The sequence below is a fragment of the Octopus bimaculoides genome, chromosome 3, assembly GCF_046866305.1.
Source record: "Octopus bimaculoides isolate indiv1 chromosome 3, ASM4686630v1, whole genome shotgun sequence".
In the NCBI taxonomy this organism is placed as follows: domain Eukaryota; kingdom Metazoa; phylum Mollusca; class Cephalopoda; order Octopoda; family Octopodidae; genus Octopus; species Octopus bimaculoides.
This window is the reverse complement of record NC_142930.1, coordinates 94,884,689-94,899,045: the sequence shown is the minus strand read 5'-3', so window position 1 is coordinate 94,899,045 and position 14,357 is coordinate 94,884,689. Positions and strand designations below refer to the sequence as shown.

Below are 14,357 nucleotides of genomic sequence, written 5' to 3'. Positions count from 1 at the left end.
AAACCTCTATGGCCTTTCCTACTATCTGTAGGTGGTCCATTTCGGTTACGATGATGGTGATGTCATCTGCGTAAGCTGAAACCGATTTTCCACAACCTGGCTGTCTCGGAATGCCGCTCAATTTTCGCAGTAATGGCTCAAGAGCCATTACATACAAAATCGGGGAGAGTGGACACCCTTGACGAACCGAGCGTTTGATGTTGAACGGCTTCGATGAGAAGCCGTTCACCCGAACTACCGAGTCGATGTTATTGTAAATCTCGATGATCCACCTGAGAAAACCAAGACCCAGACCGAACTGCGCCAGAACGGACACCAGGTAGCGATGATCAACCCTATCGAATGCCTTAGATTGGTCTAAATGGACCAGTGCCCCACCCTTGCCAGCATCATTATTAAACTCCTCTAAAGTGTATCGTGTAAGATGGAGATTATCCTGGATGGTTCTGCCAGGAACGGCACATGTCTGTGCCTCCCCGATCAGACCGTCCGTGACACGCGCCAATATTTTCGATAACACTTTGGCCAAAATTTTCAACTCTGCGTTTAGCAGAGTGATGGGCCGAAAATTATCAATGGAATCCCCCTTGTTCGGGTCCTTTCTGACAAGCGTCACCACTCCCCGGCGCACAGATCTGGGAATAAATCCGTTCTGCTGCCAGTTCGCGTAGACATTCGCCAGCATGTGCCCGAACAAGTCTGGCATACTCTTATACAACTCGTAGGGTAAACCACCCAGTCCTGGCACCTTACCCGCGCCGCAGCCCGCCATCGCCTCAATTACTTCCTCAGGTGTGATCGGCCCTTCACCGCGCTCCGCGTCCAGCCCCGATAGGCGCGGCAGCCCGCCGAGGAAGTCCGTTAGGTCCCTCCTGCTATCCGGCCCGCTGCCCCCACTGAAAAGCTGGGTGAAGTACTCCTGAAAGGTCTCACACATCTCCCCGGGTTCGTTTATCAACTTACCTTGTTGGTTCGTTAAAGATCGAATTGTAGCATCATTACCACGTTGGGCTTCCACCACTCGGGCCCATCCTGCGGCCTTGATTCCCTCACAACCCATAGCACGAAGTCTAGCCCTGACAATGCAACCCATGTGTTTGGCTTCGAGGTCGAGGTGCTGGTTTAATGCCAGTCTCTTGGCCGTCACCTGAGTCGCAGAACCAGTTCTCATTGCTTCTTCTAATTCCTTAACTAAAACTGATACTCTCCTACTCTCTCTAGCCACTAAACTTATGCTTTCTTTCTATTTACCATCGGGACGTCTGGCATGTTCATTCTTCTGATTCGATCTTCTCGTAACTTCGTTCATCAGACATCTCATCTTTCCTTCTACATACCACTGGGGTGACTGGTATGTTCATTCTTGCCCAACCCAGCATTCCACAGCCCCCTCCGACAATAGGCAGTGCATCCACCCGATGCCAACAGCTCGTGGAAAGCAAATTCGTGCATCCACCCCTCCGAAATGGTGAGGTGTCACACACCGTCGAAGCTCGAAACGATATGCGAAAAAACAGTGGTGATCCCCGGTGGTCATCCACCTGCAGTGGACCAGAGGTCACGACTCACCGGACCTCACCGAGACGAATGGATCATAACGTACCACGCAACCCCGTCCGGAGCGGGTCTTCACTTACAATTGACGCGGGTCATAACATACCCTGTGTCGGTCAGTCGATTTTACCAGGAGGCAGGCAATCAGCAGCCCACCAATCACCTCCGGAAGGCCCACGTCTTTCAATCGGGATCAACCCACACACTACATGGTCCCCACCAGACTCGCTAGAACCGCTACTGGGAAGGGACACATTTAGTTTGTTCATGCGGGGGCATATATTCGGCATGGTTTTTTCAACCTATCCGACATACCTCCCCACACGGACGTAAGCACTTTCACCACGCCAAGGTAGTGTCCCAAAGAGTAAAGCCTGGCAGTGCATCCATCAATCAGGCAAAATTCAGTAGATCACCTCACTCGCCCATCATCCACCGAATCCCGAATGATCATAACATACCAGGCAAACCCGATGGTGCATCCACCCACTGACTATTGGCGTCCTAGCTGCCAATATACCTTCACAGGGCAGGCACATAAACCCACCGCCACCAGTCACAGCGACGTATCCGTAGGCCATCGCAGGTGCAATTACTACTCGACAACCGGCCACCGACCGTCTCTCGACTCCAATGTTCCAATAGGACACTGCAGGTGTTTACCCCAGCCGTAGCAACCCACACCGATGTTCCAATAGGACACCGCAGGTGAATCCGCTATCGATAAGAGAGGCCCACTAGCCTAGGGCGGGTGGGCCTCCTGGGGCCCACCCCCTGCAGGGGAACGACCGATGCACTCACCCAACGCGGAGAGATCGGTCAGACCACATCTAATCAAGCCCCAGCATATCATAGTGTGGTTGTGACATCGTTCGGTAGAAAGCACACCCACCTGTGACGGAGCCATAGGTGCACCCACCCATGCAAGGGACAGTGGGTCATAACACATCAGGCCCCACGAAAACAGACTCAAATTTATTGGCTCTCTTGAGGACATACCACCATTTATTTTTAATAATGGTACCGGTTAATGCCCTCTGAATCAACAACCTAATCCGATCTCTGTACTCCTTAATCGCCAAAAGGGACGTATTAAGTTTCCAGTAGCCGGAGCCTCTAGTATATCGCTTACTATATCAAGCCTACAGGTGATCATTTTATGATCACTGTAGCTGACTGGGTAAAACTGTGGACACTTAGCTATATTTCTATCTACTTTTCTAATTAACACTATATATGACCTGGAAGATCCGTCGCTATTTGACCAAGTCCATATTGGAGCGTTCGGAAATTCCAACCTATAAGGGTCTGCTAGCTCAAAGCGACTTTGCAGTTCCAGGAAGCAAGAATTACCTTTTCTAGTAGTTTTTGAGCTAACATAATATACGCGTGCCTCGCAAATTGTGTTAAAGTCACCTGGTACAACTAAAGAATGTGAAGTACCGAGAAAATTCTCCAGATTCCGAAAAAAAATCACTTTTCCCGGATGGCTGGGGTGCATAATTTGCAACCAGTCTGAAAACTTTACCATGGCTGAGCGTCAAGTCCATGACGACCAGCCTACCTTCTGGATCTGAATAAATTAACTTTTTCTCAGAAACCCAGTTTCTTTTTAATAGAACCCCACCCCCTAGAAGGACAGCCTGGAGAGAAAAAACTCTCGTAGCCATTCAACAGGGGGAGCAGATCTCTCGGTTCTCTTAATCGGGTCTCTGTAGCAACAGTAACATCCAAATCCCGCAACCTGATGTCATTAAGGAAGCAACCTTGCTCCCAGCCTAACATCAGGCCACGCACATTTAAACAACCTACATGAATGTTTGCCACTACCTACCTCTGCATCAATGGTTCGGGGTTCCTTCTTCCACTTTTTCTTCCTCCTTTTCCTGGGCTCGTGCCGTATTTGGACGTAGGCCCTCGTAAATATAAGGAGAAAAATCCATTCTGAGAGGGCCCATGTCGTGAAAGAATTCAGACTTGATCCGTCCGTAATCCTTCCGGCCTATCCTGTAGATTAGAAAGTTTTTTTATGTTGTTTTTTCCACTCGTTTGGCAGATGAAATAGCTGCCAAACGGTTTATTAGTCTATTGTTGGACGCCTTGATGGTTATGTACGTGTTTTCTTTTTCCTTGTCGTTTTTCTTTTTTAAATTTAGTGTGGTGGGGGCGGTCTGTGTCTTTTCTTTTGTTTTTTAGAAGCAGTCTCTCTATCCTTCTCTTCACTCTATCCTTCTCTTCACTCTATCCTTCTCTCTATCCTTCTCTTCACTCTCTTCTGTCGATCTTGGTGTTATCTCTACTTTCGGTGTTGACGCTGGTGTTTCGTTTGTTTCTTCTAATCCTTCTTTCTCTTGTTCTTTTTCTTTTTCTTGTTCTTCTTTCGGTTTGCATTCCGACCTGATGTAGCCCTTTAACCCGCAATTAAAGCACCTTGGTTTTCTTCCTTCCACAAAAACTATTAGTCTTTCTTCTCCGCCTACATTTATGATTTCTGCAATTTCTTCAAGTGTTGTGGCTTCTGCTTGAATTAACATTATCAAGCATTGTCCCTTCCAGTGCTCCTCTTCTTCCACAGAGGCCTGGAGTATAGTTAGTTTGTCCTCCAGGCCCATCGTAATAGCTGCTACTAAACAAGTGGCATCAACTTCTGGGGAGATATTGATTATCCTCATCTTTGACGTTCTTCTTCCCATATATACGGGAAGAAGAACCACCTCCTCCGTTCTGAGGGACTCCTAGGAGTAGTTTTTGGCTGCTTTCTCTGACCTAAACCTTACTTCGACCGTTCCAAATCTTTTACCGCGGTTAATGTATGTAATCTCTGGCCAAATAGGTTTAAAGCATTTTTCTACGATTTTCTCTTCTGTTTTGTAAATCCTTCCCCCCCCCCCGCAATGTTGTACGTTTTGTGTGATTCTTCTCTTGTTGACTGTGTTGGTTGTTTCTTTTGGGGTGACCACTTGAATTTCCGACCCCTCTTTTTTTAATATTGCCATGAATCTTTGCAGATAACTTCGTTCCGTGTTTAACTGTGTTTCTTTCCTTCCTGCTACCTCGGCGAACTTTTTGGGCGACTACTGCCGGTGAATTTTCTTCCCCCAAAATATTTAGTTCTCTCGGTGTTACTATCGGTGAAATTATTTCTTCACCTGCTTCAGACACAGGTGAGTACTTACTTGGTGGAAGCAAAGTAGTTTCCATTTTTTCCCCCACAAAATTGGCTTAAAAGCCACCAGATATAATAACAATAATACCCCCGCAGGGAGGAATTTCAACAAGTAGCTTTCACAAAAGTAATTAAATTATCTTTAACAAGATAATAGCAACCACCCACAACAGTACTTCAATCGAACAAAACACGGAGGAAAAGCAAAACGTACCAACAGCAGGTGCTTCCACAAGAATGAGAGTATCAAGACGATGTATATTTTTTTTATTACCCACAAGGGGCCAACAAAGAGGGGTCATACAATTACATTGGGGACGCATAAAATGTACAATAAAATAAAATACAAAACAAATGAAACGTATGATATAATGAAAGATGGATAAATGTAAAGATGGAAATGGTGTTACCCGCCCCATCAGGCAACACCACTTGCTTCATTTCCCCTACACTCCATTATGTCCAACTCAAATCTCTCTGTCAGTTCGTCAGACCAAATAAACTGTGGTAGCTTCTCCATATCGAGGTTGACATTTCATAATCTACATTATGTCTCTGTATGTCCATCCTTTGCTGTGCCGATAATAGTAGCACCACAGCATTCATATCTTCTGCGCTAACATGGACCATATTTTCCCATTTGAAAGCTTCTGCAAACAGTTCTTTATCATGAATTATACACGCAAAACTTCTATTGGAGGGGGAATTTTTTGAAACACTGTTTGTATGTACTCTCTTCTTTTGTCTTTGTGATGGAGGGGAATGAGAAGGCTTGGTGTCTGCAAGGCGAGGGTGGGACACAGAGGGTATGAGTGGGCCTTGGGTAGTTGATGTGTGAAGTTCTGAGTGTATTGGACTTGCCTTTTTTCTCTTCTTTCTCTTTCTTCTCTCTTCCCATTCTTCCTCTTTTTCTGAAATCAATTCCTCCTCCTCCTGTTCTTCTCGAGGCCTCTCCTGCATCTTCTCCTTGCTGCTGTCTTCTTGCACTTTCTCCACTCTTTTGTCTGGTAGAGGGTGCATTTCTTCCACTCTTTTATCTGGTAGAGAGTATTTCGCTCTCATGTGGCCCTTCTGACCACATTTGTAACATTGCGGTATCCTGCCCTCCACTCTTACATTCATTACAACTTCGTCCAGAGTTATTGTTTCCACCATCTCTTCTAATGCCTCACTTGAACCTTGTACTATCATATTTAGGACCTGGCCTTTCCAGTTTGCACTTTTTAACTTAGTTGCCTGGAGCACCACTACTTTGCCGTCAGTCTCGGCCAATACAGCTGCCGCTATCCAGGCAACGTCAATTTCCGGAGGAATTCCTTCTACCCATACCCGAGACGCTCTACGTCCTAGGTACGTGGGTAGAAGTACAGGCTCTTCCTCCTTCAATGAAGTTGCCGCATGCTTCTTCGCCGTGTCTGCGTTTATAAATCTCACTTCTATTTCACCAAATTTCGGCCCTCTGGCAAGATATGATATTTCGTGCCAGATTGGCCTCAGCACCTTCTCCACCTGCTCCGTCATCATGTGGTCTATTTTCCCTTTCTTGATTGAGTACGTTTTATACATTATTGTTCTACTTTTCATCTTTTTTGTGGTTTTGAGCGAAGGGGACACGTTAACGTTGTAACCGTTTCGACTCAACAACTTCTTGTATTTCTCCGTATCAATTTCCACATTGTCATCTTTTTCTCGGGCGATATTCGTGAACTTCCTCTTATCTAATTCTATATCCATTGCGTCAACAGCCTTCAACAACTCTTCCTCAGATGTCGACAACCCAAACCCGCTAAAGTCTGAGTAAAAGGAATTCCTTCTACTTTTATTAGCCATGCAAACTCTCAAGGAGAGAAAGCACAGCTACACCGCTGCAAAGCAGCACGCAAAAAACAAAATAATCCTTGCTGAACGATATTTCGGTATCTCGGATGAGACTATCAAGACGATGTCAAAACATGCGATTTCTTTATTAGGCATAAAGCCCCAAACACAGATGGGGACACCACAAGGACAGACAAGACCACAGTGGGGGCCAAAGAACATAAAACGAATGTAAATGAAATGAAAGTTATATAAAAATGAGAAAATGAAATGGACGCACGGGCCCCACTCCCATGCATTACCATTTGAACTGTTATATGTACATTTTACAATTGTTCTCTTTTTCCTTAATTTCATACTTTTTTCTTGTCTTTAGTAAAACTTCATTAGTGGTTCAATTTCTCTTAACTCCACTACTGGTGGTAACTCTTTAAATTCCACCTTTACTCCTGGCGGGTCAACATTATCCCCACACATCTCTTTCAATTTTCTATAGTTTTCTTTTTCGATCACTATTGCCTTTATATCCTCCGCGTAGACGTTTGAAGGCACCTTTACTGTTACTATTGAATGTAACTTGATTATTTTTTTCTCTGTTTCAACATTTTTCGGGTACGTTACATAATACCATACTCCTTCTCCTCCTCGTATCTTCTTTCCTTTCTCTTGGACTTTTGGTTCTCTCTTTTCTTCCTCCCTAACTAGTCTCTCCATCTCCCCTTCATACAGTTGGGTTTCCGACTCTTTCTCCACTGATAACTCCACTTTCTTTTTACTTTCTTTTTCCTTCCTACTGCCCTCCTTCACAGTTTCTTTTCTCACCTCTTCTCTCTTCTTTTTCTGCTTCTCTGGCGGAGAACTCATTCCTCCGCTTCTCCTTTTCTTTTTAGCCATAGTGAATCCCTTCTCCGCTTCTTTTTCTGTTGCCTTGCCCTGCACTACCTGGTCCACACTCTCCCGTCTCTCCACCTGTTCTGTTTGTAGCTTCCTTTGGGTGCACTATGCCTTCATGTGGCCCCTTTCTCCACATGTGAAACACACTGGTGGCCTACCCTCCACCACGATCCGTAGTCGAGTGTCATCGGGAAGCACGAACTCCTCTGCAATATTATGTAGGTCCGGTAGGGTAATGTGGGTTAGGATTTCTACCCCAAAACCCCACCATTTGATTCCTTTTGACCTTTCCACCTTAATTATTTCTACCTTGTCTTTACATTTGTCGGAGGGGATTGGGTAGGTTTGGTGTCTGCATGGGGAGGGTGTGGTGAAGAGGGAGAGGGTGGGCATTGGGTGAGTTGGGGCTCACAGGCACTTTCTTCCTCTTTCTATTTTTCTTCCTCTTGACCGTTTCCCATTCCTTATCCTCTGGTGTTTCTTTTGTCTCTTCTTCTTCCTCTCTCCTTTCCTGTGGTGGCGGCTGTCGCCCCTCTACCATTTTGGTTGATGGAGGGCAGTTCGCTCTTATGTGGCCCTTCTGACCACATTTGAAGCAGCGCGGTATCCTGCCCTCCACTCTTACGTTCATAACCACTTCGTCCAATGTTATCGTTTCCACCATCTCTTCCAACGCCTCGCTCGAACCCTGCACTATCATGTTTAGGACCTGGACCTTCCAGTTTGAACTTTTTGACTTCGTTGCCTGGAGCACCACTATTTTGCCGTTAGTCTCAGCCAAAACAGCGGCCGCTATCCAGGCAACGTCAATTTCCGGCGGAATTCCTTCTACCCATACCCGAGACGCTCTACGTCCCAGGTACGTGGGAAGAAGTACAAGTTCTTCATCCTTCAATGAAGTTGCCGCATACTACTTCGCCGTGTCTTCGTTTGTGAATCTCACCTCCACTACACCAAATTTCGGCCCTCTGGCAAGATATATTTCTTGCCGGATTGGCCTCAGCACCTTCTCCACCTGCGCCGTCAACATGTGGTCTATCTTGCCTTTCTTAATTGAGAATGTTTTGTACATAATAGTTCTGACTTTCATACTTTTTGTTATTTTGAGCGGAGGGGTCACGTTAACGTTGTAACCGTCACGCTTCACCAACGTCTTATATTTCTGTGTCAATTTCTACATTTTCCTCTTCTTTTCGGGCAACCGCCGCAAACTTCCTCTTATCGAGTTCCACGTCCATTGCGTCAACCGCTTTCAACAATTCTTCCTCAGATGCCGAATACTCAGACCCGCTAAACTCTGAGTAAAAGGTATTCCTTTTACTTTTAGCCCTACCAACTCTCAAAGAGAGGACATACGACTACACCGCTGCAAAACAGCACGCAACAAATACAACAATCCATTCTGAACGATATTTCACAAATAATACAAACCCTTACTGGCGAACTCACACTTTGAACATCGATTTTTTTTTATTGCCTATAAAAGGTAAAACAAAGAATCTTCCATTAACATTACAACACATAGAGACAATACCAACGCGACAAACACAAAATCGGGGAAATAAAAATACAAAAAGATGAAATCAGAAGAAATTAAAATAACGAATGGTAATATGTAAGAATGAAAAAATAAGAAATGGAAGTGATGTTACCTGCCCCTTCAAGTAACATCACTTACTTGCCTTTATGCCTGTCCTTCATAATATCTATACCGTATCTTAATTTCAGTTCTTCGTATTCTATATTTTTCGGTAAATTCTCCATATTGTAATTCACCTTCCATACTATAAAGTCCTCGAATTTTTTGATTTCGTTCAAATGTCTTTCTGTTATTAGAATTACTGTGATTTCTCCAGACTCATTCATGATCGTCCACGTCCACATGGACTGTGTCTTTCCATCTCTCCACTATCTCCTGCAGTTCTTTCACTGCCTCATAATACACCAAACATGCATAACATTCAGAGAAAGAGGAAGTTTCTAACACATTGTGTGTGGTGTCCTTCTTTTTCTTTTGTTTTCGTGTTGGTGAGAAATGGGTAGGTATAGTGTCTGCAGGGGGAGGGTGGGACGAAGAGGGTGTGGGTGGGCATTGGGTGGGTTGGGGGTTCTGCATGTGAGAAGCCTACATTCTTTCTTTCTCTTTTTGAACTTTTACTCGCTTTCCATTCCCTTTCTTCTTTTTCTTCTTCCGCCGGTATTGACTCTTCTGTGTTATTTTTTCCTGTTTGTTTTTTAGTATCTCCTGTGTATTCCGCTCTTCTGCTTCTTTGTTCGGTTGAGAGCAATTCGCTCTAATGTGGCCCTTCAGACCACATTTATAACAGCGAGGGATTCTGCCCTCCACCCACACTCTCAGACTTATGTCGCCTATGGTTATTGTCTCTGCCAATTTTTCTAGTGTTTCTTTATCGCTTTGGATGTTCATTTGTAATGTTTTCCACGTCCCGTCTTCAGTTGATGTAGCCTGGATAACGGACACCTTTTCCTCACATCCGAGGAGTGCAGCCGCCGCCACCCAAGCCGCTTCCATATCCGGTGGTATTCATTCTACTCTGACCCTGGAAGTCCTTCTTCCAAAATACATGGGTAGAAGGACTACATTCTCAGTTTCACCGTTTTTATAGCCATCCTTTGTGCTGCCTCTTCCGACTTGAACTGTACTACTATTGAACCGAATTTATTGCCTCGTGAAAGGAATATTACGTCTTTCGTTACAGTTCGTAACGCCTTTTCTATGGTTTCAATTTCAATAATTTCCACTTTATTTTTTTCTGCTGCAATTAATTTATACGTAATGGTTCTTCTTTCCATACTTTCCTGCGGTGGCGACAGTTTCACTTCTCCACCCACTTTCGTTGCCATTTTCTGATATTTCAACATTTTCGTGAGGTCCACTTCACATGATTTAACCTCTGCTATTTCTGCAAAGCTTTTCTTCTCCTTCAAAACTTCATCCATTTTGTCGAGAGCCCTAACCAGTTCATCTTCCGAGGATGACAATTCTGACCCACTCAGGTCAGAACAGAACATATTTTTTGCCATTTGGTCCAGTTAATTCTCCTCAACACGGAGAAAAAGCACCGCCGTCAAAAGCTTCACACAAAAATTCAAACAGACAGCAAATCACCAATAGCACGCACTGCCAACTCACACTTTGAACATCTGTTTTTTTTTTTATTACCCATGCAGGCTAACATAGAGGGGACAGAACAAAACATGTGGGACGTAAAACATATATAAAAAAAACAGAAATGAATGTTATAACGTATGAAGACATGAATATGATAAAATGGAAATGGAACCACTCGCCCCACCCACGAGCGGCCCCATTTTTTACCTTTTAAATCCTGACCCCTCTAACACATCGATACCTGTTTCCTTCAACCACCCATCGTACGTCGTAAAGTCTGGGAATGAGCTCCAGCTGCAGTCCATCTCCCAAAAACAAAATCGAACCATATATTCATGTATTTATTTCTCTTGCTTCTTATTTGGTATTACACACTTGTGATGCCCCTCCACGTTATCAAACCCCACAGTTCCAATGCACTTTATGTCCCATTCCACCGAATCCCTTAACAGTTCGTCACTATGCAACATGTAAATCCTACACTTTTTCCTTCTCTTTTTTGACTCGTGATTGGCCCTTCGCAAGACTCCGCATCCGACCCCGAGAGACACTGCAGACCGGCAAGAAAGTCCTCGAGGGCTCTCCCACCACCAGGACCGCCGTCACCACCGAACAGCTGGGTGCAGTACTTCCGAAAGGCCTCACACATTTTCTCGGGTTCGTTTACCAAAACGCCATTTTGATTCGTCAAAGATCGTATAGTGGAACGATTTCCTTGCCGAGCTTCCACCACTCGGGCCCATCTAGCGGCCTTGATTCCTTCATTTCCCATCGCACGTAACTTAGCTCTGGCAATACTTCCCATGTGTTGGGCTTCAAGATGCTGGTTTAACTCCAATCTTTTCACTTTTGCTTGGTCCGTATTACCAGTCCTCCAGGCTTCTTCTAGTCCTTTAACTAAACCATCTCCTATTCTACATCCCTTCTTAACTAAACTTATGCTAAACCTAATAGACTCATATTTGATGGCTCTTTTTAGGGCGTACCACTATTTGTTATTAATGATGGTACCTGTCAATGCCCTCTGTATTAATATATTGATTCGCTTTCTGTATTCCTCAATCACCAAAAGGGACGTATTGAGTTTCCAGTAGCCAGATCCCTGACTATGTAACTTATCTATTGTCAGTTTACAGGTAACCAACTTGTGGTCACTGTAGCTGAGTAGAAAAAACTGTGGACACTTAGCTATGGACTTATCTGTTTCTCTAATTAAAATCATATCTAGATATGTTCTGGAACACCCGTCACTATTTGACCACGTCCATTGTGGATTGTTCGGGTGTTCCAACCTATATGGATCTGCTAGCTGAAAGTGACTTAGCAGATCCCGTAAGCCTGGGTTACATTTTCTGTTCATGATCGAGCCAACACAATCTGTGTGTGCCTCACATATTGTGTTAAAGTCTCCTAACAATACTTGCGAATGCGACATGGCCAGGAACTTGCCCAGGTCACGAAAATATTCACATTGCGGGTCCATAATGTTGGGTGTATAAATAGCAACTAGCCTGATTATCTTGCCACAACTGAATGTCAGGTCGAGAACGATCAGCCTGCCTTCTGGATCAGAAAAAAAACAACTTTTTCTCGGCTACCCGGTTTCTTTTTAGTTGGACCAACACCCCACCTCCCGCCCGACTCGGAGAAACGTATTTCTCATAGCCGTTCAGGAGTGGGGGGGGGGGGAGATCTCTTGGCTCCTTTACCCGGGTTCCGTTGCAACAATCACATCCAATTTTCTTGACAAACGAAGCGTCCTTGCTTCCAGCTAGACATCAGGCCACGAACATTTACACAACCAATGTGAATAGACATGACTTACCTGTTAATCAGGGCTGTCCGGTGGAGAGGGACCCTCCACCTTTTCTTGATACCGGGTCGGAGGTGGCAGGTCTTGGGAAATAGATTGGTTAAAATCCAGTCTCATTACTGACACAGACTTTCTATACGTATTTAATAAAATATTATGAGTCTTTTTGTCCATTTCATATAGTTCATAATTTTTGTATTTGTCCGACAGTTTTGCTACCCTGGTGGCTGATTTTTTTTGTTTTTATCTCTCATTAAATCCTCATTGTTACTAAGTAGTGCCACAATCCCTCTGTCTGCTATTTCTTTCCTTGTTGTTTTTGGTTGGACTCTTTTTGCTATCTTTTTTGGTCGTGGTTCTGCTTGTTTTGGTTGGTTTGCATTTTCTTTTTGCTAGTAACTTTATTTTCTTTTTTTCTTTTTCTTCCTCCTCATCTTCAGATTCCTCCTCGCCTTCCTTACAGTATTTTTTTATATGGCCTAGCTGGCCACACAGAAAACATCGGGGTTTATACCCCTCGACAAAAACGTTGAGGAACTCCTCCCCAACTTCTATTTTTTCCGAAAGCTTTTCTAATACAGCTTGTTCAGTTTGAATAATGAGGTGGACCGTGTGGCCAGTCCAATTTGCCTTTTCAGAGACGGTAGCCTGAAGTAGTTTTATCTCATCTACTCTTTCTGACAGGACTGTCGCCATCAACCACATAGGGTCGACTTGAGGTGGAACCTTTGGTATCCGTATTTTGGCTGTCTTCATACCCATGTATATTGGTATTAAAATTACGTCTTCTGTTGCCAAGGATTTCACTGAGTGCAATTGTGCAGTTTCGATATTTTTTAGGTGTACCTCGATGGTACCGAACTTTTTTCCTCTGGCTAGATATGTGATATCCTGCCAGATGGGTTTTAAAGATTTTTCTACCTTATCCTCGCTTACTCACTCGATTTTTCTTTCTTTTTGGCAGTATGTCTTGAATATAATAGTTTTTATCTTCTCTGACAATAAAAACTCCTCTGGGGGTTGAACCTTGACAACGCCATCTTGAACTGTAATCATGTCCTTGTACATCAACAAATCATTTTTATTCGTCGACAGTTGGCGAGTTCTATCTCCAGCTGCAGACGCAAAACTTATTTTCTGTTTGCCTTCCTCCTTTGAAGGCTTTTCACCTCGATGTTCCTCTTTGCAACGGGAGTCTTCGACAATAGTGGGAATTCATTTTCAGACGAATCTGAAACATCTTTCAACAATATTTTTTCAACTTTTTTTGCCTCTAAATCTGTCGAATCCTCGTTAGACGAAGACAAACTTCTTGGCATTTTGCCGGCAATTAATGTTTTCCCCCACGGGGGAAAACACAATAGTTTTCGAACGAAAACTGTAAAACAAATTTAAACAGCAAATACAACAGGAAATAACACGGAAACAGTCCACAGAAACTACACTTAAGGTACAGACGCACTTCAGCAATAATACTTCCAGCTCACAGAGACGAAATACCAATTGCTTTATTGCCCACCGGGGGCTAAACATAGAGGTCACAAACAAAACATGTGGGATATAAAACATATATGAAAAATAAAATGGATGTTATAACGTATGAAGACATGAAAATGATAAAATGGAAATGGAACCACTCGCCCCACTTACGAGTGGCCTCATTTTCTACTTTTAAAATCCTGAACCTTCTAACACATCGATACCTGTTTCCTCCAACCACCAATCATATGTAGTAAATCCTAGGAATGAGCTCCAGCTGAGAGCTGCAGTCCACCTCCCAAAAATAAAATCCAACCATATACTCATGTATTTTTTCCTCCTGCCTCTTGTCTGGTATTACACACAAGTGATTTTCCTCCACATTATTATACCCTACAGTTCCAATACACTTTATATTCCATTCCGCCGTATTCCTTAACAGTTCGTCGCTAAGCAACATATAAATCCTACATTTTTTTCCTTCTCTTTTTTGACTTGGG

At 43.9% G+C, this 14,357-nt stretch overlaps 1 protein-coding gene across 1 annotated transcript in view; it reads left to right on the top strand.

Annotated features, from left to right (window-relative positions):
• Positions 1-11,515, top strand: part of LOC106879094 (transmembrane protein 116) — an 87,233-nt gene extending 75,718 nt beyond the window's left edge. The window contains exon 14 of the transcript XR_016241143.1: positions 11,091-11,515. The gene's annotated coding sequence lies outside the window, so the exon portion shown is untranslated. The remainder of the gene's footprint in view (positions 1-11,090) is intronic.
• Positions 11,516-14,357: the final 2,842 nt, after the last annotated feature.